The following is a 20369-nucleotide window of genomic DNA, read 5'->3' on the forward strand; positions in this document are numbered from 1 at the left end:
AAAAACAAGATGCAATATGAATATCATAATTACAAACACAAGATCCAGTGTTAACGTCACACATTGAAATTCCACCTCGCCCTGCTCGGGTAGTAGTATATTGTTCGTGTGTTACATTGCATGTAACTTTTTTGTTGTGTAATGATCTACAATGGGAAAAACATTAATGGAAGGAATGCAGTACAAAAGAATACCCATGTAAAACACTATCATGTAACCTAAAGAGAAATGGTCAAGTTCAGACAAGTTGATTGCTTGTAACGTATGGTATCTATGCACACGCGTGCATATTCTGAGTTTGCTTATTGTAGTGAGAGAATATTACTTGTGGGGAGATTTTTATTGTATATTTGATGAAATGATTGAAATTAGTACTTTATTAAACTCCAAGCAACAGCATTTGAGCTTTTTCTTGCACGAATGATGAAACGTTGGAAAAGGAGTTGATGTTATTACTTGTACCGTTACCTGTGTGGAATAGATTTGTGTCACAAATTAATAGGCTGGGCTTTTATGATGGGCTAGGATGCATGTGAGGGTATCATTAATTAATTAAAGTTGTGGTAGCGATTAAAGTGGCAGCAGAGGACCTGGGAAGTGTTGTGTCGAGAAAAGTTTCGGCGGCGTAATGTTGCCAATTTGCCATTGATTGTGATTACAGTTATTGATTTTCGGTTATTTAATTACTAAATTTACCTTCTGCTAATGGGTGGTGTGTTAAACGTTGTGAAGGTGAGAATTAGCTCAACACATTATTTTAATTAAGGGTAACGGTGGAATTGTAACTTTAACGAGAACTGGGTAACCGTTGTTCGGGATGACTGTTGATCCCCAACTGCTCTGTTGGTGAAATGTGAGGTGCACGTGCATTGTTTAATGTGTTTCAAGCTTTGTTTGTGTCTGTCTGATTGATGTGCAGCCTGCTCACTGGTTGTAAGTGTGAATGTAACGTTTAACGAGCGAAGGTGTGCAGTATAGGTTTGTTTTGGATATGAAAAAGCTTCGCCACCAGTGATGTGTGTGCCAATCGGTATTGTGTGATTCTTTAGAGTGTTGTGATGAAGGAATGAGCTCTACTTTCTGTGTGGTGGCAGTTTTAGGAAATGCTGTGGTGCTTTCAGAAAGTGCAGCAATGTTAAACTCGTTAAAATCTTTAACGAGGGCGTCTGTAAATGAAGTTTGCAGTGAATTAATTGGCCAAGTGGATTGTGTAATCGGTGCACGTGACGGGTGTTGTGCTGGTGTCGATGAATCATAACGATTTTGAGGGTTTAAAAGTTTTATTGGGGCATGGGGAGGTTTTTACTGTAGTGGCGAAGGGTCGTTGGAATGTATTTGAACGAGGCGGTCTCTTGATGGGTAGAAAAGCAGTTTCCAGCCAAATTTCACACTGCAGCTGTTGGATCGTGTCGTGTTTATGGTCGTCGTGGGCTGTTGTGACTGATTGCTGCATTTTTTTGCAGGGAATAAGCTGTTGTGAATGTTTTTAGTGGTGTCGTGGCGTTTTAACGAGGAAACCCATGCGAGTGCACTGTAATTGCTTCTTACTGGATTCAGAGTGCTGGGACTGCATTATTTTGAGGCTTTTCACATCGAATGAGCTTAAATTAATCCAAGGCAAGCTGTTAATGTGGTTTTAGGTAGTTTATTTTCGATTCGTAGCGTGTTCGAAAACCTGGCTAATGCTAAGTGAATGGTGTAAACATGGTATTTCAAATGATATTTTAAAAGCACTTCCTCCGATCGGATTTTAACGGTTCGAATGTTTTTTTGCGTGGAATGGATGGATCTTTCTGTTTACGTAATTAGTTTCGGGAATGGATCGGCGGATTTCGTCGTTTCGGTGCGGAAAGCGCGGCCCGTGTTAAGTCTACGGAGCCCCATGTTAAGTCTACGGGCGGAGTGACCCCCGCGAGATCGCAAATTTCGACCCCTTCCCGTGAAGCAATCGTAAAAATAATTACGGATTCGTAGAGGGGAGATTCCGGAGATGCGATTAGACACCTCGTTTGGGGAGGTGGATGGATTTTCGGAGGGATCGCGGCTCGGTAGAAAAGACGAAATTTTCTTCGTCGCCGGGCAGGGGAGAGCGTGGGGAAGAGGGAAAACGTGTAGTGGAAGCCGTGCGAAACTTCGAAACTATATATGTGGGGACACGGTTGGCGCTGATCAATTGGAGCTTGTAGCTGTGGTTACATTTGCGAAGGCTCGTTGTTCGGCTAAGATCGGGTAGTTCCCCGGCAATCGCTTGGGACTCAGGACTGCCTACGGCTCCCCTCTAGTAGCGGGGTCGATTCTCGGGTTCGCCCGCTCCTGAGGCATCCTGGTCCCGCGGCGCTCGGCTTGGGTAACCGAGGCGCCGAAGAAGGCGGACGCGGACCGTAGTGACGGGGTTGCGTGGCCGCAGGGTGGGGATTCTAAGATCCCCACCGGACTAGCCCGGGGTTCCTAGGAGCCCCGGCGAGAATGAAACACGGACCGTTGCGGCGGACGATTTAGGTTTCGGTGATCGGAACGAGAAGACGATGAGGGAGATGTGCCGAACACGACGCGGCCGCCATCGCGCGGGCCGCTCGGGGGAGGTCTCGACCTCGGATCGGATTTTTCCGAGCCGCCGCTACCTGGTTGATCCTGCCAGTAGTCATATGCTTGTCTCAAAGATTAAGCCATGCATGTCTAAGTACAGGCTTTAACAAAGTGAAACCGCGAATGGCTCATTAAATCAGTTATGGTTCCTTAGATCGTACCACGTTACTTGGATAACTGTGGTAATTCTAGAGCTAATACATGCAGCAGAGCTCCGACCCCGCGAGGGGGACGAGCGCTTTTATTAGACCAAGACCAATCCGTCGTCCCCCGGGGCGACGGCATTCGGTGACGACTCTGGATAACTTAGGGCCGATCGCACGGGCACGTCCCGGCGACGTATCTTTCAAGTGTCTGCCTTATCAACTGTCGATGGTAGGTCACGCGCCTACCATGGTCGTAACGGGTGACGGGGAATCAGGGTTCGATTCCGGAGAGGGAGCCTGAGAAACGGCTACCACATCCAAGGAAGGCAGCAGGCGCGCAAATTACCCACTCCCGGCACGGGGAGGTAGTGACGAAAAATAACGATACGGGACTCTCTCGAGACCCCGTAATCGGAATGAGAGGTTCTTAAATCCTCCGGCGAGGATCTATTGGAGGGCAAGTCTGGTGCCAGCAGCCGCGGCAATTCCAGCTCCAGTAGCGTATATTAAAGTTGTTGCGGTTAAAAAGCTCGTAGTTGGATCTCGGTCCCGGGGTCGCGGTCCGCCAGACGGCGGTCAACCGCGGCCGACCGGACGTCACAGGCCGGGTCCCCGCGATGGCCTTCGCCGGCTGTCGCGGGGGGCCGGCGAGTTTACTTTGAAAAAATTAGAGTGCTCAGGGCAGGCGAAGAATTGCCCGGATAATGGTGCATGGAATAATGGAACAGGACCTCGGTTCTATTCTGTTGGTCTCCGGAACTGACGGTAATGATTAAGAGGGACGGACGGGGGCATTCGTATCGCGGCGCTAGAGGTGAAATTCTTGGACCGCCGCGAGACGAACTACTGCGAAAGCATTTGCCAAGAATGTTTTCATTAATCAAGAACGAAAGTCAGAGGTTCGAAGGCGATCAGATACCGCCCTAGTTCTGACCATAAACGATGCCGACCGGCGATCCGCCCGAGTTCCTCAAATGACTCGGCGGGCAGCTTCCGGGAAACCAGAGTTTTTTGGTTCCGGGGGAAGTATGGTTGCAAAGCTGAAACTTAAAGGAATTGACGGAAGGGCACCACCAGGAGTGGAGCCTGCGGCTTAATTTGACTCAACACGGGGAAACTCACCCGGCCCGGACACCGGAAGGATTGACAGATTGAGAGCTCTTTCTTGATTCGGTGGGTGGTGGTGCATGGCCGTTCTTAGTTGGTGGAGCGATTTGTCTGGTTAATTCCGTTAACGATCGAGATTCTAGCCTACTAAATAGAGGGCTCTTGCGAGTCCGAGGGCCCGTCTTCTTAGGGGGACGGGCGGCGTCCAGCCGCACGAGACGGAGCAATAACAGGTCTGTGATGCCCTTAGATGTCCGGGGCCGCACGCGCGCTACACTGAAGGAAACAGCGTGTGTTCTCCCGGTCCGGCGGGACCGGGTAACCCGCTGAACCTCCTTCGTGATAGGGATAGGGGATTGTAACTGTTCCCCTCGAACGAGGAATTCCTAGTAGTCGCGGATCATCAGTCCGCGGCGACTAGGTCCCTGCCCTTTGTACACACCGCCCGTCGCTACTACCGATTGAACGAATTAGTGAGGTCTTCGGACTGGCGTTCTCTCTGGGCATCCGTCCGGGGGGACCTGCCGGAAAGATGACCGAACTTGTTCGTTTAGAGGAAGTAAAAGTCGTAACAAGGTTACCGTAGGTGAACCTGTGGTAGGATCATTAGAGAGATTTGTCGAGTTCTTCGCAAGTCGCCTCGTGATCGAATGACTCCGCGCCGAGCCAAGACGGCCGGAGAAGGAAAAGAAAAATGAAACACGGATAGACTTATCTATGAAGCGGCCTGAGAGCCCGAGAGGAGGAGAAGGCAAAGAAAATGAAACACGGATAACGAGAACGAAAGTACGCAAAATCGAACGAGAACGAAAGTTCCCAAAATCGAACGAGAACGAAAGTTCCCAAAATTCGAACGAGAACGAAAGTTCCCAAATAGCAGAAAGACAAGAAGACTCCCGTTCTCGCCCCGGTTACGGAGCCAGACGCTGTCGCTCCCGACGCGCCGGAAGCGCGTCGGACCGGGTGTCCTGCGGGAGGAGAAACGAGTAAGGCAGCGTCAAACTTCCAAGTCGTGAGGCTAAAGTCCCAGGCAGAACGCCGCTCCGGCGGCTGTTCGCGGGGACGGCACAAGGAAAGTGCGTAACGACTCTGAGCAGTGGATCACTCGGCTCGCGGATCGATGAAGAACGCAGCCATTTGCGAGACTTGGTGTGAATTGCAGGACACATTGAGCATTGACTTTTCGAACGCGCATAGCGGCCTCGGGTTGCTGCCCGGGGCCTCGCCTGTCTGAGGGTCGGATGAAGCTTGCACACGGTGACCGAGTCCCCGAACCTACGCGAAAGAGAGAGTTCGTGATGCGGGGCCGCCGCTGGCCGCTAAGAGCGGGCGGGCGCAGATGGACCGTCGCAGAGACACCGCCGAACTGGGTGGGTCGATCCTAGGGTGGGTCGACGGCGGGAGCGTCCGAGGAGACGGTCTCTAATGTCCGACGACGGGGCCGAGATGGGCGGCACGAGAGAGCGTGGAACTCGGGGTTCGAGGACGAGGAACCGACCTGGCCTTCGTTACCGGCGTCGGCTCAAACTGATTAGTAAGTAATTCCGCCGCGATTCGCCGGCGTTGGGCTTCCGGCGAAATCCGGAAGGCGCTCGTCGCGTCGTTTCGCGCAGTGACGTCGACCTCAGATCAGACGAGACGACCCGCTGGATTTAAGCATATCAATAAGCGGAGGAAGAGAAACCAACGGGGATTCCCTCAGTAACAGCGAGCGAACAGGGAACAGCCCAGCGCCGAACCGCCGATCCGAAGGGGTCGCGCGGAATGTGGCGTTTGGGAGCGAGCCTTCCCCCGCGGACGACGGCGACAAGTCTCCCTGACAGGAGCTCTTGCCCAGAGCGGGTGCGAGGCCCATAGTCGCCGCTTCGTCTCTCGGGTGGCGAACTCCCCAGAGTCGGGTTGCTTGGGAGTGCAGCCCTAAGCTGGTGGTAAACTCCATCTAAGGCTAAATACGGCCGCGAGACCGATAGCGAACAAGTACCGTGAGGGAAAGTTGCAAAGAACTTTGAAGAGAGAGTTCAAGAGTACGTGAAACTGCTCAGGGGCAAACGGGTGGGCCCTCGAAGTCCGAACCGGAGAGGGATTCAGTCCCGGGCGCGCGGGGGACGCGCCGGCGGGGACCTCTAGGGTGAGGCTCCGTCGCGTCGCCCTTCCCGTCGCCGGGGACGCACTTCTCTCTCCAGCAGGACGCCGCAGCCTCTCGGAGGTCGGCAGTAAGGACAATGTAGGTAGGTGGCGTGGGCGTCGGTCCAGAACCGGCGCCCCGTGTCTGGCCTCTAGGGTCCAGGCGCGACTCCCGAGAGAGGGAGGAGAGGTCTCGTTCGCGAGACCGGCCGTTGCCTCGCCCCCGGGCGAGCGGCGGACGGGTACCAGGGACGTCGGGTGCTCCGGGAGTCACCGGGCGGTGTCCCCGGACTCGCGGTACCCGCTGGGTCCCGTCCAGCCGCGGCGCAGGCAAGCGGCTTGCGGCGAGTAGGTCGGTAACCCACCCGACCCGTCTTGAAACACGGACCAAGGAGTCTAACATGTGCGCGAGTCAGTGGGACTCGATCAAGCCCACGGGCAGAGCGAAGGTGAGACAGTGTCGGGATCCCCGCCGGGCTAAGCTCGCGGCGGGGCGCACCGACGGCCTGGGTCGCCCATAATTCGTTGGGGACCCGGCGCCAGAGCGTACACGTTGGGACCCGAAAGATGGTGAACTATGCCCGGGCAGGTCGAAGCTAGAGGAAACTCTGGTGGAGGACCGCAGCGGTTCTGACGTGCAAATCGATCGTCGAACCTAGGTATAGGGGCGAAAGACTAATCGAACCATCTAGTAGCTGGTTCCCTCCGAAGTTTCCCCCAGGATAGCTGGCGCTCGGAGGAAACACGCAGTCAGGTCTGTTAAAGCGAATGATTAGAGGCCTCGGGGCCGAAACGACCTCGACCTATTCTCAAACTTTAAATGGGCAGGACGGCCGCATCGTGCCTGCACGGGCGATGTCGGTGCGTAAGAAGGATGCGAGTGCCAAGTGGGCCACTTTTGGTAAGCAGAACTGGCGCTGTGGGATGAACCAAAAGCCGGGTTACGGCGCCCGATGCCGGACGCTCATGAGACCCCATGAAAGGTGTTGGTTGCTAAAGACAGCAGGACGATGGCCATGGAAGTCGGAACTCGCTAAGGAGTGTGTAACAACTCACCTGCCGAAGCAACTAGCCCTGAAAATGGATGGCGCTGAAGCGTCGGGCCTACACCCGGCCGCGGGCCGTAGAGAGCAATGAAACAGTTGCGATTTACGCCGGCCCCGAGTAGGAGGGTCGCCGCGGCGAGCGTCGAAGGTGCCGGGCGTGAGCCCGCCTGGAGCCGCCGCGGGCGCAGATCTTGGTGGTAGTAGCAAATACTCGAGTGAGACCCTCGAGGACTGAGGTGGAGTAGGGTTCCATGTGAACAGCAGTTGAACATGGGTCAGTCGGTCCTTGGGAATCGGCGAAAGCCGTTCCGAAGTGGGGCATTCTAGCAGCCGGTCTGCCCCGCTGCGACCGAAAGGGAAAGGGGTTAATATTCCCCTACCGGGACACGGAGAGTGGGGCCTCCGCGCCCCCGGTGCGGTAACGCAACCGAACTCGCTGACGTCGGCGGGAACTCCGGGGAGAGTTGTCTTTTCTTTGTAAGGATCTCCGCGCGCATGGAAGCGGCCCGTCCGGAGATATGCGCTAAGGATCCGTAAAGCACCGCGGCTCTTGCGGTGTCCGGAGCGTTCCCGCCGGCCCTTGAAAAGGCGAGGGAGAGGTGTGATTTTCGTGCCCGGCCGTACCCATATCCGCAGCAGGTCTCCGAGGTGAACAGCCTCTAGTCGACGGGACAATGTAGGTAAGGGAAGTCGGCAAGACGGATCCGTAACTTCGGGAGAAGGATTGGCTCTGAGGGCCGGGCCCGTCGGGCTGCGGTCCGAAGCGGGTTCGGCGCTGCACCGGGACTGGGCGAGACCGTCCGCTCCGGCGGATGCGAGTCGAGCCCGGACCAGCGTCGGTGCCATCCCGTGGAATGCCGCAGCTGCGCCGGGAGGGTACTCTCCGCAGAGGGAGCCCCCCGAGGCTTCGGCGGGCGGCCAACGGCCGACTCAGAACTGGCACGGACCGAGGGAATCCGACTGTCTAATTAAAACAAAGCATCGCGACGGCCGGTGAGCGGTGTTGACGCGATGTGATTTCTGCCCAGTGCTCTGAATGTCAAAGTGAAGAAATTCATCCAAGCGCGGGTAAACGGCGGGAGTAACTATGACTCTCTTAAGGTAGCCAAATGCCTCGTCATCCAATTAGTGACGCGCATGAATGGATTAACGAGATTCCCACTGTCCCTATCTACTCCCCCAGGTGGCGGGGGCGTGTGGTCCGGCGGCAGGCCAACCAGGTTGCCAAAGTACTGGGGTCAGATGACCCTCTGAGGTAACAGCGATTGCTCTTACTGGGAACAGCCTCGGTTTAGGGTAGTCGTCTGTAAGTACGGGCTGTCCTACCCGATACATTAAAAAACCTCAGATATGATACACAAGAAAAAAGTATGTGAGATGGCCCTAGCGAAGTACGGCTAACCTGGGGTCGACCGTATGCCAATGGTCACGCGGCCTTCACCGGTGTGTCCGGGCCTGCGGGAGTCCGGGCACATCCAATACTGCGAGGACGAAGAGGGCTTGCTCTCCAAATCCACTTAATCGCAGTGGCCAAAGGAGGATGGGGCGAGTCGTGGTAAAGCAACTGGAAGAAGTGTCAGGAGCGAGTCCATGAGCGTGGTTAGCGTTCTGGCGGCAGGTAAGAGAGACGGCGTGTCGTGCCCCAACCCGACTTGTCGTTTGCCCGTATGCAGCCGCCGGTTACGAATCTCCTCTCTAGGACTGAGTTGGACGATGTAGCCAATGGGTTTTGTGGGGGTTTTCCTCCTCCGGCTGCCTGTGCCTCTCTGAGACCTGGGTAGGATGTCGAGTGGCTTTCGCCGAGCTCCGCGAATCTCTCCAGCTTGCGAGCTGTGGTTGATTACGATCAACGGAGATTTGGAGTTCAATGGGTTTTGTGGGGGATCTGAGGGCGTCAGACCTCCTCCGATTGCCACGAGACTATTACCTATCCTTGAAAACGGAATGTGTTCGCCATCTCCTTGGAGTGGTGTTGAAAGGGGTCAGTACCTCGAGTGAGAAAGGAGGAGGGGTAACCTCCGAAATGGGGTGGGACGGTGATAGGAGGCGGCTTGGTACACCGCGCCTTTTCGCCCCCCACCCAAGCCCCGCACCCGTAAACGCTGCCAGCACACAAGGATAATGTGCTGCGAGACTCATTAAGCTCCGACGAATTCCAAGGTTGCGATCCACGGAATCCTCTACCCAACGTCGGCGAATTCTCTGCGGTTTGCTTAGGCGATAGTGGTAAGCTAAGCACACGAGGAATCAGGATGGGACTTATCCCCTCACTCCCCGAGAGGTGCCGGGCTGGTCACCCGAGCATCCCGTAGACAGGGTGCTGATGGTAAGATACCTCCTGGTATTAGATCCTAATTGGGTAGAGGATTAGCCTCATTTCTCTAAAAAACGTCGTGCCTCACCTTTTCGTGGTTGGGGGATTAGTAGCTGAAGGTGGAGGTCCGTCTTAGAATGCGAGTGCTCGAAGGACGTCGACCAATGATACGTCTCAGTGAACTAACGAGGCACGGTGTGTACAGTGGCGCTGAATCCCCGGAAAGCTGTGAGTTGTGATGGGGTCTAGTCAGCCTCGGAATGCTCACGGTGGGAAGGGGAGACGGCATGGCGTGCGCGCTACGTCTGGCAAACGTAGTAGCAAAGGGTAGGATTGGTGACCCTGCCTTCCTGTACGGACTTGAGAACATCACCTTCGGGTGGTGGACGAAGAGTTCAGACGTAGGGGGTTCCTCGCTGTTTTTACACAGTAGGTCCTCTGACTATGGGCGTGGCGGGCTTCGGCCCAAAATGTCCAAGCTCGTCTGACGAATGGAAGTTCGGCCCTAGCACGAACCTATGTCGGCATAGATGTCTTCGGGCGCCGATGAAGTGGTTAAACCCATGGAAGAGACCCCGGTTCGCCGGGTGTCAGGTAGTGCAGAGGGTTCGATGGCGAGAGTGTGGTCATGACCACCGTGTTCCATCGGTGGTTATACCCGGAGCAGAGACGAAGGGCCCGAGAGGGCCGATGCGGTGCGATATCTCCACGAGAGGTCCAGGCGCCAGTTGGTGATCCAATCTATGTCCCTATCTACTGCCCGGCGAAACCACTGCCAAGGGAACGGGCTTGGAAAAAACAGCGGGGAAAGAAGACCCTGTTGAGCTTGACTCTAGTCTGAATCTGTGAAGAGACATGAGAGGTGTAGCATAGGCGGGAGTGGCACGCCACGACTGTGAAATACCGCCACTCTCATCGTTTCTTTACTGACTCGGTGAGGCGGGAGGCGGCGGCTCAGGTCGCCGGACTTCTAGCGCCAAGTGCGACGACGGTTCCCGAGAGGGGCCACGTCGCGCGACCCGCTCCGAGGACAGATTCAGGTGGGGAGTTCAACTGGGGCGGTATATCTGTCAAAGGGTAACGCAGGTGTCCTAAGGCGGGCTCAGCGAGGACGGAAACCTCGCGCAGAGTATAAGGGCAAAAGCCCGCTTGATCCGGGTGTTCAGTGAGCACCCGGACTGCGAAAGCATGGTCTGACGATCCTTTCTCTCTAGTGAGTTTTTAGCGAGAGGTGTCAGAAAAGTTACCACAGGGATAACTGGCTTGTGGCGGCCAAGCGTTCATAGCGACGTCGCTTGTTGATCCTTTGATGTCGGCTCTTCCTATCATAGCGAAGCAGAATTCGCTAAGCGTTGGATTGTTCACCCACCAATAGGGAACGTGAGCTGGGTTTAGACCGTCGTGAGACAGGTTAGTTTTACCCTACTGTTGATTTGACGTTGCGATAGTAATCCTGCTCAGTACGAGAGGAACCGCAGGTTCGGACATTTGGTACGCGTGCTTGGTCGAGCGACCAGTGGTGCGAAGCTACCATCCGCGGGATATCGACTGAACGCCTCTAAGTCGGAATCCCGTCTAGTCAGAGCAACGTTGCTCTTGTGCCGCGTGCGCGTTTGCAGGCGACGCTAGCCGGCCGATGATCGGCCGCGCGAAGAAGCCGAGCACGCGCGGGGACGCATGAACGGAGCAGTCTAGACCGTGCTGCTCCCGCATCCCGAGTGCGGAACCTTCGAGGTGTGACGTGCGGGCACTAAATCATCCGTATACGACCTAGGTGCTAGTCTGGGTGTCGTACGCAGTAGAGCAGCCACCACACTGCGATCTATTGAGACTCGTCCTCTTGACTGGAAGATTTGTTCGCCGCTGAGCGAATGGAAATCTTTTCGCTCGACTTAGCATTCGAGCGAAAAGAGAAAAATTTTTTTTATTTTTTTTCAAAGTCCCGAGGTTTCCGTGGTCCTCGTCGGACTTTGAAATATTTCGGTAACTTTTTTTTCTCGGTTTTTTTTTACAAGTCCCGAGGTTTCCTCGTCGGACTTTGAAATATTTTTGAGAATTTTTTTTACTTTTTCTTCGATTTTTTTTCAAAGTCCCAAGGTTTCCGTGGTCCCCCGCCGACGTTATCCGTGACGAAAACAAACGCCAAGTCCCTTCGCTCGGTTACATCACTTCAGGAACTTAGAAAAAATTATCAAACGTAATCTAATCCCAAGTTCTGAAAAGTTAATTCGTTAAAAATTTCCAAAGTTCCCGGGTAACCGTGGTCCTCCCCTGCCAGGATTGAAGAAAAAATTACGTTGACTTCACTTCGAAGTCAACACAAAGTTTTTTCGGACTTGTGATTTTTCTTGAAAATTTTACTTGGAAAAAAAAATCAAAGTCCGGAAAAAATTTTTTTTTTTTTGCCGACAGCGGGTAAACGGCGGGAGAAAAGGAGACGTGCATCGGGATCCCCGAAGCATCCTCTTCCGACTCATGTGGTTCGTGGGCGGATCAACGAGATTCCCACTGTCCCCATCTTTCGCCCAACCGAGAAAAAAAAATTTTCATCCATTCCTGAAAAAATCACAAGTCCGAAAAAAAATTGTTTTCTTGCCGGGTTCGCGGATCGGGTCAGTTGGTGTGTCCTTTCACGATGAACAAGAAATCAATGACTACGGTTCAAAAAAAAAAAATTTTTTTTTTTGTGGACTTGTATTTTTTTTCCAGAAAATTTTCGTGGACAAAAAAAAAGATGGGGACAGTGGGAATCTCGTTAATCCGACGATGCATCACATCATTCGAGAGAGGGTGCCCGGAGGGTCACGTTGCAAGTCTCCTTTACTCCCGCCGTTTACCCGCCCTCGGACCGGTTCACTCGAATTTGACCGTTTCTCGTCGATTGCTGATCGGCTGCCATTGAAAACAATGTGTCTCCGTGGGTTGGGTTAGTCAGCGAGTTGAGTTTCATTCATTTCATTAGAAAAAAAACGAAAAAAAAAATTTTTTTCAAAAAAATTTTTTTTCCTCGGTTGGTTGGGTGAAAGATGGTTGGGCGAAAGATGGGGACAGTGGGAATCTCGTTGATCCGCCCACAAACCACATGAGTCGGTAGAGGAGGCTTCGGGGATCACGATGCAACTGTCATTTACTCCCGCCGTTTAAAAAAATTTTTTTTCGGACTTGTGATTTTTTCAGGGATGAAAATTTTTTTCTTTTTTTTCTGCAACTCCGATGAGGACGACGGACTAGGTGGAATTGAAGAAGCTGAAAAAAAGATGAAAAACAAAAAAAATTATTTTTTTTGGGCTTTTTTTTGGGCTTTTTTTTGGGCTTTTTTTTGGGCTTTTTTTTGGGCTTCGCGAGCGGTATTCGGAGGCGACGTCGGCACCGTGCCGCAACATCGATTACCGCCCGTCTCTATCGATGGTGCCGCAAAACGGGAGCGATAGCCGGCCGTCGACATCGATGGTGTCGCGCGTTGGAATCGATTGTGCCGCTATAAACAATCGATTGTGCCGCTATAAACAATCGATTGTCCGGGTTGAAGCTCGCGTCCGTTTTTTTTTTTTTCCCCCCCCCCCTTCGGTGCGATCCGATTTCGAGAAAGTTTTCCGACGAGGACGGCGTCGAACTCGCAGCGCCCGATACTCTAGGCGAGCCGGTTATTGACTTGCCTATCGCGCCGACGAGTTGTTTTTTTGTTTGGAGATGAAACGGGTGTTATCGTGTACGTCTTGGCGCAACTAATTTCATGTTTTTAATGCACGAGAGAGAGGCAGGACCGCACTGCGAAACGAATTAAACGTGCTTTATTTACATTCGGAACAGTACGTTGATCTCATTGAGTTAGTGCTGCGATAAGAAGTCGAAATATATCTCAGAATTCAGTGTACTGTTTTGCAGTATTCTTTGAGGGGGAGGGATTGCAATACAAAAAGCGGCCGAATTCTGTAAATGTGCCAAGGGGCTTATTTATCATGTATACGTACTTATTTATTACAGCTGAAAGAGTATCGATAGGTTTTTGCAGCAGAATGAATAGGCATCTTGAAAAACTATTTCGGAGTTAATTTAAGTAGTTAAGCTGTTTGTGGAAAACATCGGAAACCGAGCGTGAATTATAGATTCCGAAACGATCGGGAAAAAAAATCTTTTTTTTTTTGCGAAAGAAAATTTCCATGCAAAATGTAATGATAATTTTGATGACGGGGGGTTATGAAGGTACGAAATATTCTTTTTTGCTGGGGAGGGTGTCAGAAATGGCTAAAAATCTTACGTAATACTTGAAAAATGAACGGAGCGGTACATTTACAGATCACTCGATTTTCATACGTAATTTTAGAAATTGAGTGACAGTTTTAGAGCACTACGCTGCATACCCAGATTACTTTAATTACGGATCGTTGTGAGCGGCACGTCTCTAGATCACTTGAAGTTTTTCGGGATATTTTTATAAAATACTGAAAGGAACATCACTACCTTTCTTGTCACTTTTCTTTAAAATGGTTCTGGAGTGAACTTTAAATACATTTTTTGATAGAAATGGTCAAAACAGTGACAAATTTTTGTCCGTGTATTATAGTTTTTAGGCAAAATTCATGTGAAACTCGATTGCAAAAAAAATTTATTAATGAAATGCTTTGTGATTTTGCTAGTAATGTTATGAACCAAAATTTAAAGGATTGCGTGATATGAATTTTTTGAAATCAAGTTTTGTCTATGAAACACTGCGATTCAAAATATATATGTGATAGACCTTTGATTTTGGTTCGTAATCTCAACAATATAGGATGCAATGAATCAATTTTTACAAATTTCTTCGTAAAACACGTTTACAGTCTTTATTATTACTTGCATGTAACAACAAATGTAAAAAACAAATTTTGTAAAAAATGAAAATCCATATTTTCAACGTAGTACGGATACCTCAACTTTTAATACTTGGGAGTACATTTTTTAATTGAAAATTAAAATTTACGCGTCGTGAGAAGTAGATTTCTGATCGTACGAAATTTTCTTTTTGCTCGTTCGGAGTTATGCTATGAATATTTTTGGACGATGTTGATGAAACGTGGCGATTTATTGTTATGCAACGTGTTTGGATTATGTTTAGGTGCTGGAATTTATGTATGTGTTATTGAAAATAGCGTTATCTGAATAGCGTTCCCATATGTCCCGTTTTTGTAGGTTTTTTATATGATCGTGCCGGAGAAAACTGAAAAGCTCGAATTTGTTATATAATCGTTGCGTGCGTGCGATATCGTATAGGAGAACCTAAAATTAGCGCAATTACGTATATGTGTAATACACATAAAGTTCTGAATCTCTCTGGATTTTTTCAGTAATTCCGAATTTTCATTGAGGAGTATCCTGAATATATGTAATATATTTTCCAGTGTGATTATATATTTAAAAAAACTGCGAGCTGAATATATTTGTGTTTGAAATAGCAGTTTCGTGAATGATTCATTTGTTTTGCGAGAGAAATGAAGTTGGACTATAAGTGAACGACAAAACTGATAACGTAGCATATTCGATCTGAGGGGGCGTAAAAATTCCATATTTCGACAGATGCGTCGTTAATTGCCCTGATTAACTGATTACTTATTAGTTCGATATTTTGTTTAACCGTCTGGATTTGGTCTTAGACTGTTGTGCGAGTGGCAACGGTGTTGACAAACAAGATTATTTGAATCGTTGGATTGCGTTTCGATTGGTGATGATTTTTTCAATTGATTATTTTTGAATTTGATGTTCTTAAATATATATTACTCTGTGTGCGGTTTCCGCTTGGTTCTTAATGGCAGGTTGTTTGCCTTGCCAGTTTGAGTGATGATTTGGGTTGAACGTTGTGCCGTCGTTATTCGTGAGTGTCTTTGTTTTGCTTCGTTATGCTGGTTTTTAGCTTTCGTGTTAATTATTTCGTGTTAATTATTTTCGATTTCGTGTTAATTAATTATCGTCATCGTGTCGATTTCAGGATGATTATTATTTTCTGATGTTACTTTAGGAGTAATATTTCGGGATGTTATTTTTAATTTATTAATAAATTAGTAGTGCATTAATTACTAAATATGAATATATTTTTTTTGGGGACCGGTAGCGCCATCTTTGTGGCTTAGAGCGAACTGCAAACGTTAGATCGTTGCGCTACCTGGCGGTGGGATTCAACTGGGAGAGACCGTTGCATCCTTTTCCTTGTTGGGTCCTTTGTTTATTTCCTTTGTTTCTTGATTGCTCTTTGTTAATTATTAGATTTTATGAATCCATCCTTTTTAGTTGGTAGTTCGCGTTGTTACTTAATTTCCGTTTGTTTTTTTTTCTTTCGTGTGCGAATCCGGGTATTTTCCAACGGTTTCGTGTATATCTTTACGTATTTTTACTTCCCATTATGTTTTCTTTCTTTATGTGTGATGCGTTTTGTTCCGTTTGTTGCAGGATATCTGTGATATGCACCGAAAAAGTCGAAGGAAAACTGACTGGAAAGTCATTGACCGTATTCTTAGGTAAAAATTTTTTTAAGACTAAAAATTTTTTCTGCTATTTGTCAAGCCCTGTTGTGTAATTTTCACAACGTTTGAGTGACAGTTCTGGATTTTGTATCTTTCGTTTTCCTTGACTGTTTCTATACTTGTTAAGATGGGTTGCGTTTTTGACTCGAACTGGTTTAAACCATCGAAAACGATCTAAATGAATGTGTAACTTAACGATGAGAAACGTTGATATTACGACGTTTCCTTTTCGAACTCTAATTTAATTATAATTTTCAATTTTGAAGTTTTTGAGGTACGAAATGTCTCGAATAGATACATTTTTACCATGTAGCGTCAGATAATTTTTCTACACCTCAACGATTTCTCAAGTTTTCAATGGACGAATCCAAAGTTAGGAAATGGTTTAGTTTGACTGGAGACTAATTTTATGAGTTTAGATTTTTTTTCAGATTTTCAGTTTCCACAAAGAAAAGAAAAACGAAACTAATAAATCGATTTTCTTAGAATTTGAAAAATGAATGAAATTCATTGATTGAAAACGAAATAACAGGCCGTGAAGGAGAGATGATGTTGATATAGTTGCTTTTTGTGCATCGGGTATTGGTTCGAGGTCATTAGCTGTATGGCTCCTCGTCCTGTCTGCACGATGCATTTTATCTTTTCATTTTTCTCTACTTTATCAAAATTTTCCGTTATGATTCATTTAATAATAATATAATAGACTAAATATTTATTCTTAGAAATTGTTTGACTAAAAAAAAAATATTGGATGAAAATTCTGAAACAGGTTTCCATATTACGATTCGAACAACAAATAGCAAAGTTGGATTTTTCTGTAATACGCCGGTCTTTGTCCTCTGACTGGAGAGCAAAGGCATTGCTAATTTTCTGTTTTGTCCTCTGTGGTGTCTTCAGGTGGTGTTTTTATTGGATTGTAAGACCATCGTAGAAGGTTAGAAAATGTACATACTACATAAGAAAAAAATGTATATATTGAGATTTTTATGAGATTTTTTTGAAAGAAAAAAAAACACCATTTTTACAAAATATACCATTGGATCCCAAGAATAGAAAATGTGGTAATAATGAAAAATATTTGCTAATAATGAACTGATGATATTTTTCAGGGGAAAAAAAATTATTTTTGGATAATTCGCTCAACATTATTCTAATGTTATGTACAATAAGAATATTGTTTGAAATATCTGGGATTTTCTATATAATTTAATAATAACAGAAATCGACGTATATATTTCATATATATATATAGCATCTTAAACACGTAGTAAAAAAAAATCAGATGTTGATATACAATATATATATGTGTAAACATCATTAGAATCAGATTATTATGTATATTTCATAGTCACTTTAAGCATTACATGTAATTCATGTGTGCATTTTCGATGGAAAATTTTATGTTTAAAGCAGTATTTGAGGGTTTTTTTGACTTCACAGTTTAAAAACTGCCATGTGCCAAAAACTGTGGCTTGTTTATTTTTTCAACATTTTTGTTGCAGCAATTTTGTGTCAGATACTTGTTTCACAATGTGGGCAATTGACAGTTTTTGAGTTGCATTCCTTTTGAGGAATCGACAGTTTTTTGAGCCGTCCTGCAGAAACTACATTCCTTTTTTCTGTGGAATTGACAGTTTTCAAACTCCATTCCTTTTTCTGCGGAATTGACAGTTTTTTGAGCCATCCTGCAGAAACTACATTCCATTTCTGCTGAATTGACAGTTTTTAGAGCCATCCTGTGGAAGGAAACTACATTTCTTTTCCTGCGGAATTGACAGTTTTTTGAGCCATCCTGCAGAAACTACATTCCTTTTTCTGCGGAATTGACTTTTTTTTTTGAGCCATCGTGCAGAAACTACATTCCTTTTCCTGCGGAATTGACATGTTTTTTTGAGCCATCCTGCAGAAACTACATTCCTTTTTCTGCGGAATTGACTTTTTTTTTTGAGCCATCGTGCAGAAACTACATTCCTTTTTCTGCGGAATTGACATGTTTTTTTGAGCCATCCTGCAGAAACTACATTCCTTTTTCTGCAGAATTGACAGTTTTTTGAGCCGTCCTGCAGAAACTACATTCCTTTTTTCTGTGGAATTGACAGTTTTCAAACTCCATTCCTTTTTCTGCGGAATTGACAGTTTTTTGAGCCATCCTGCAGAAACTACATTCCATTTCTGCTGAATTGACAGTTTTTAGAGCCATCCTGTGGAAGGAAACTACATTTCTTTTCCTGCGGAATTGACAGTTTTTTGAGCCATCCTGCAGAAACTACATTCCTTTTTCTGCGGAATTGACTTTTTTTTTTGAGCCATCGTGCAGAAACTACATTCCTTTTCCTGCGGAATTGACATGTTTTTTTGAGCCATCCTGCAGAAACTACATTCCTTTTTCTGCGGAATTGACTTTTTTTTTTGAGCCATCGTGCAGAAACTACATTCCTTTTTCTGCGGAATTGACATGTTTTTTTGAGCCATCCTGCAGAAACTACATTCCTTTTTCTGCAGAATTGACAGTTTTTTGAGCCGTCCTGCAGAAACTACATTCCTTTTTTCTGTGGAATTGACAGTTTTCAAACTCCATTCCTTTTTCTGCGGAATTGACAGTTTTTTGAGCCATCCTGCAGAAACTACATTCCATTTCTGCTGAATTGACAGTTTTTAGAGCCATCCTGTGGAAGGAAACTACATTTCTTTTCCTGCGGAATTGACAGTTTTTTGAGCCATCCTGTGGTAAGTACATTCCTTTTTTTCTGTGGAATTGACAGTTTTCAAACTCCATTCCTTTTTCCGCGGAATTGACAGTTTTGTGGACCACATTGCTTTGTTTTCGGGTGAGATCTATGTATACCGTGTGGGATCTTGCGGGTTTCTGAGGCAAAAATGTTGGTTGTTGCTCTTTCCCATTACACATATTTTGCAGTTATATACTTTCCCATTATTTCTAATTTAATTTATTTTTAATATTTTTTTAGGGAACTTTCCGAAGGTTTGAATGCTTCTGCTAAAGTTTCGCCTCGTTGGAAACACGTGCTGGCTTGTGTTTCTGATGAGCCAGTGATCGAGTACAGATAAATGGCGGGAGTCACCATTACTCCACCTGCGGTCTCTTAATGTCTTGCCATCCGATTAGTGGATTGATTGATGAGATGTCCTTATCTTCGACCGCGTGTGTTTGAGATTCATTCTGGTGTTTCGTGTAGCATGTTTGTGATTTGTCGTAGTGCTTAGAGTGTGCTGTTTGTGATCGATCCGTGTTTAGAATAGCGATTTTGTGTTCCCGCGATTGTTGAATAGTGAGTGCGCGTCATCGCGGTGATGCGCAAATTTTTGTACAAACAAAAGTTTTTCTTGTGGTTGGGTGATATTGTATTGTGAGTTCGAAGCCATTTATTCCAAGTAAGTAATGTGTGTTCCAGAAGGAAAGTAAGTTGATTTTTTTCTCTGCTCCGGAAAAATATGTGTTTTCCCATCAGTCACGCTGATGTTTCCTCATTGTTTTAGTAATGTTTATTGATTATAATACTAATTTAATTTGTTATTACAGAAAGATTTGAATTAATTTTACTTACGTGAAAATTAAGCAATAGAATAAGGAAAAGAGGGAAAAATAAGAGACAGAATTATTAATAAAGAGTGTAGTGAGATAAAAATATAAACAGAAGATACATACGCAAAGCTCTTATTATGTGAAGAAATTAGTTCCTGTTGTTTTTTTTTTTTTTTTTGAACCCTGTGGGACCACCCACCCGTTCCCCCGGCAGGGGGTTTGTGGTGGGTGGGGGGCCGGGGGCTCCGCCCCCGGGCCCCCCCTCACCCCCCACCCATAGAGCCCTGTTATTTTTGGTAAAACCACCTCGAGTTTCGTGAGCCTCGCTCAAAGCTGCTTAACTTATGAGTTTGGCAGAGCTAGCGCTCTATCATCTACGCCACGAAGTGATAGCGAAGGAAAGTCTTTGGACATCTGCTTTCGAGGGGAATTGTTTTGGATCTTTGTATTTTTTTTATCCCTTGTTTTTTTTTTTTCTAGATTGCTTTGAATTTCTTGTTCCCTGTCGGGATTTTTGTAGTGAAATACAATGGTGATTTTGTTATGGTGTGTTGTATTTGCAGGGTTGTTAGTGCGTGTGACTGTGGTTACTTGTGTGTGTGTGTGTGTGTTCGAATCCAGACTGGGACGATGAGATTAGATAATTTTTTCCAACCTTTCTCCTTCCGTTTAGAAATTTTTTTTCTGCGTTGTATCGACTGTTTGTTGGTTTTGATTTTGTTCGCGGATTGCAGATGTACTTTAGATGGAATTGTAGAGAGGGTGCATAATTTCAAGCTTCTGACAAAATTTCAAGTGATTCGTATTGTAGCTGCTGCATGATTTTACGTTCGCTTGAAATGTTATAAATTTCATTTTAAATATTATACCATTCGTTGTTGAATTGCATCGTTGTCATCCACAGATTTCCCAGCGAATTCTAAGGGCAGCAACGAAAAATCGACCGCAGATTGTCCTTAAAACTTGGAGTTGTTGCCTTTTCTTTTTATGCATCCAAATTATTGATTT

The 20369-nt window shown here is 46.9% G+C and overlaps 1 long non-coding RNA gene, 2 other non-coding genes and 1 pseudogene across 3 annotated transcripts; all 4 read left to right on the top strand.

Annotated features, from left to right (window-relative positions):
- Positions 1-2618: 2618 nt before the first annotated feature.
- On the top strand, positions 2619-4448 carry LOC149072074 (small subunit ribosomal RNA). The gene has a single exon (XR_016194634.1). It is a non-coding gene; the product is annotated as a small subunit ribosomal RNA (ribosomal RNA).
- Positions 4449-4924: 476 nt separating this feature from the next.
- On the top strand, positions 4925-5079 carry LOC149072075 (5.8S ribosomal RNA). The gene has a single exon (XR_016194667.1). It is a non-coding gene; the product is annotated as a 5.8S ribosomal RNA (ribosomal RNA).
- A 379-nt stretch (positions 5080-5458) lies between these two features.
- Positions 5459-11180, top strand: LOC149072076 (large subunit ribosomal RNA; annotated as a pseudogene).
- A 4331-nt stretch (positions 11181-15511) lies between these two features.
- LOC149072077 (uncharacterized) lies at positions 15512-19837 on the top strand. Its single transcript, XR_016194565.1, has 2 exons — positions 15512-15811; positions 18787-19837. It is a non-coding gene; the product is annotated as an uncharacterized LOC149072077 (long non-coding RNA).
- The last annotated feature ends 532 nt before the right edge of the window (positions 19838-20369 follow it).

This window comes from Pholcus phalangioides, unplaced genomic scaffold (genome assembly GCF_987345545.1).
Source record: "Pholcus phalangioides strain wild (caught in Gottingen) unplaced genomic scaffold, Ppha-v1.0 ptg000018l_1, whole genome shotgun sequence".
Classification (NCBI taxonomy): domain Eukaryota; kingdom Metazoa; phylum Arthropoda; class Arachnida; order Araneae; family Pholcidae; genus Pholcus; species Pholcus phalangioides.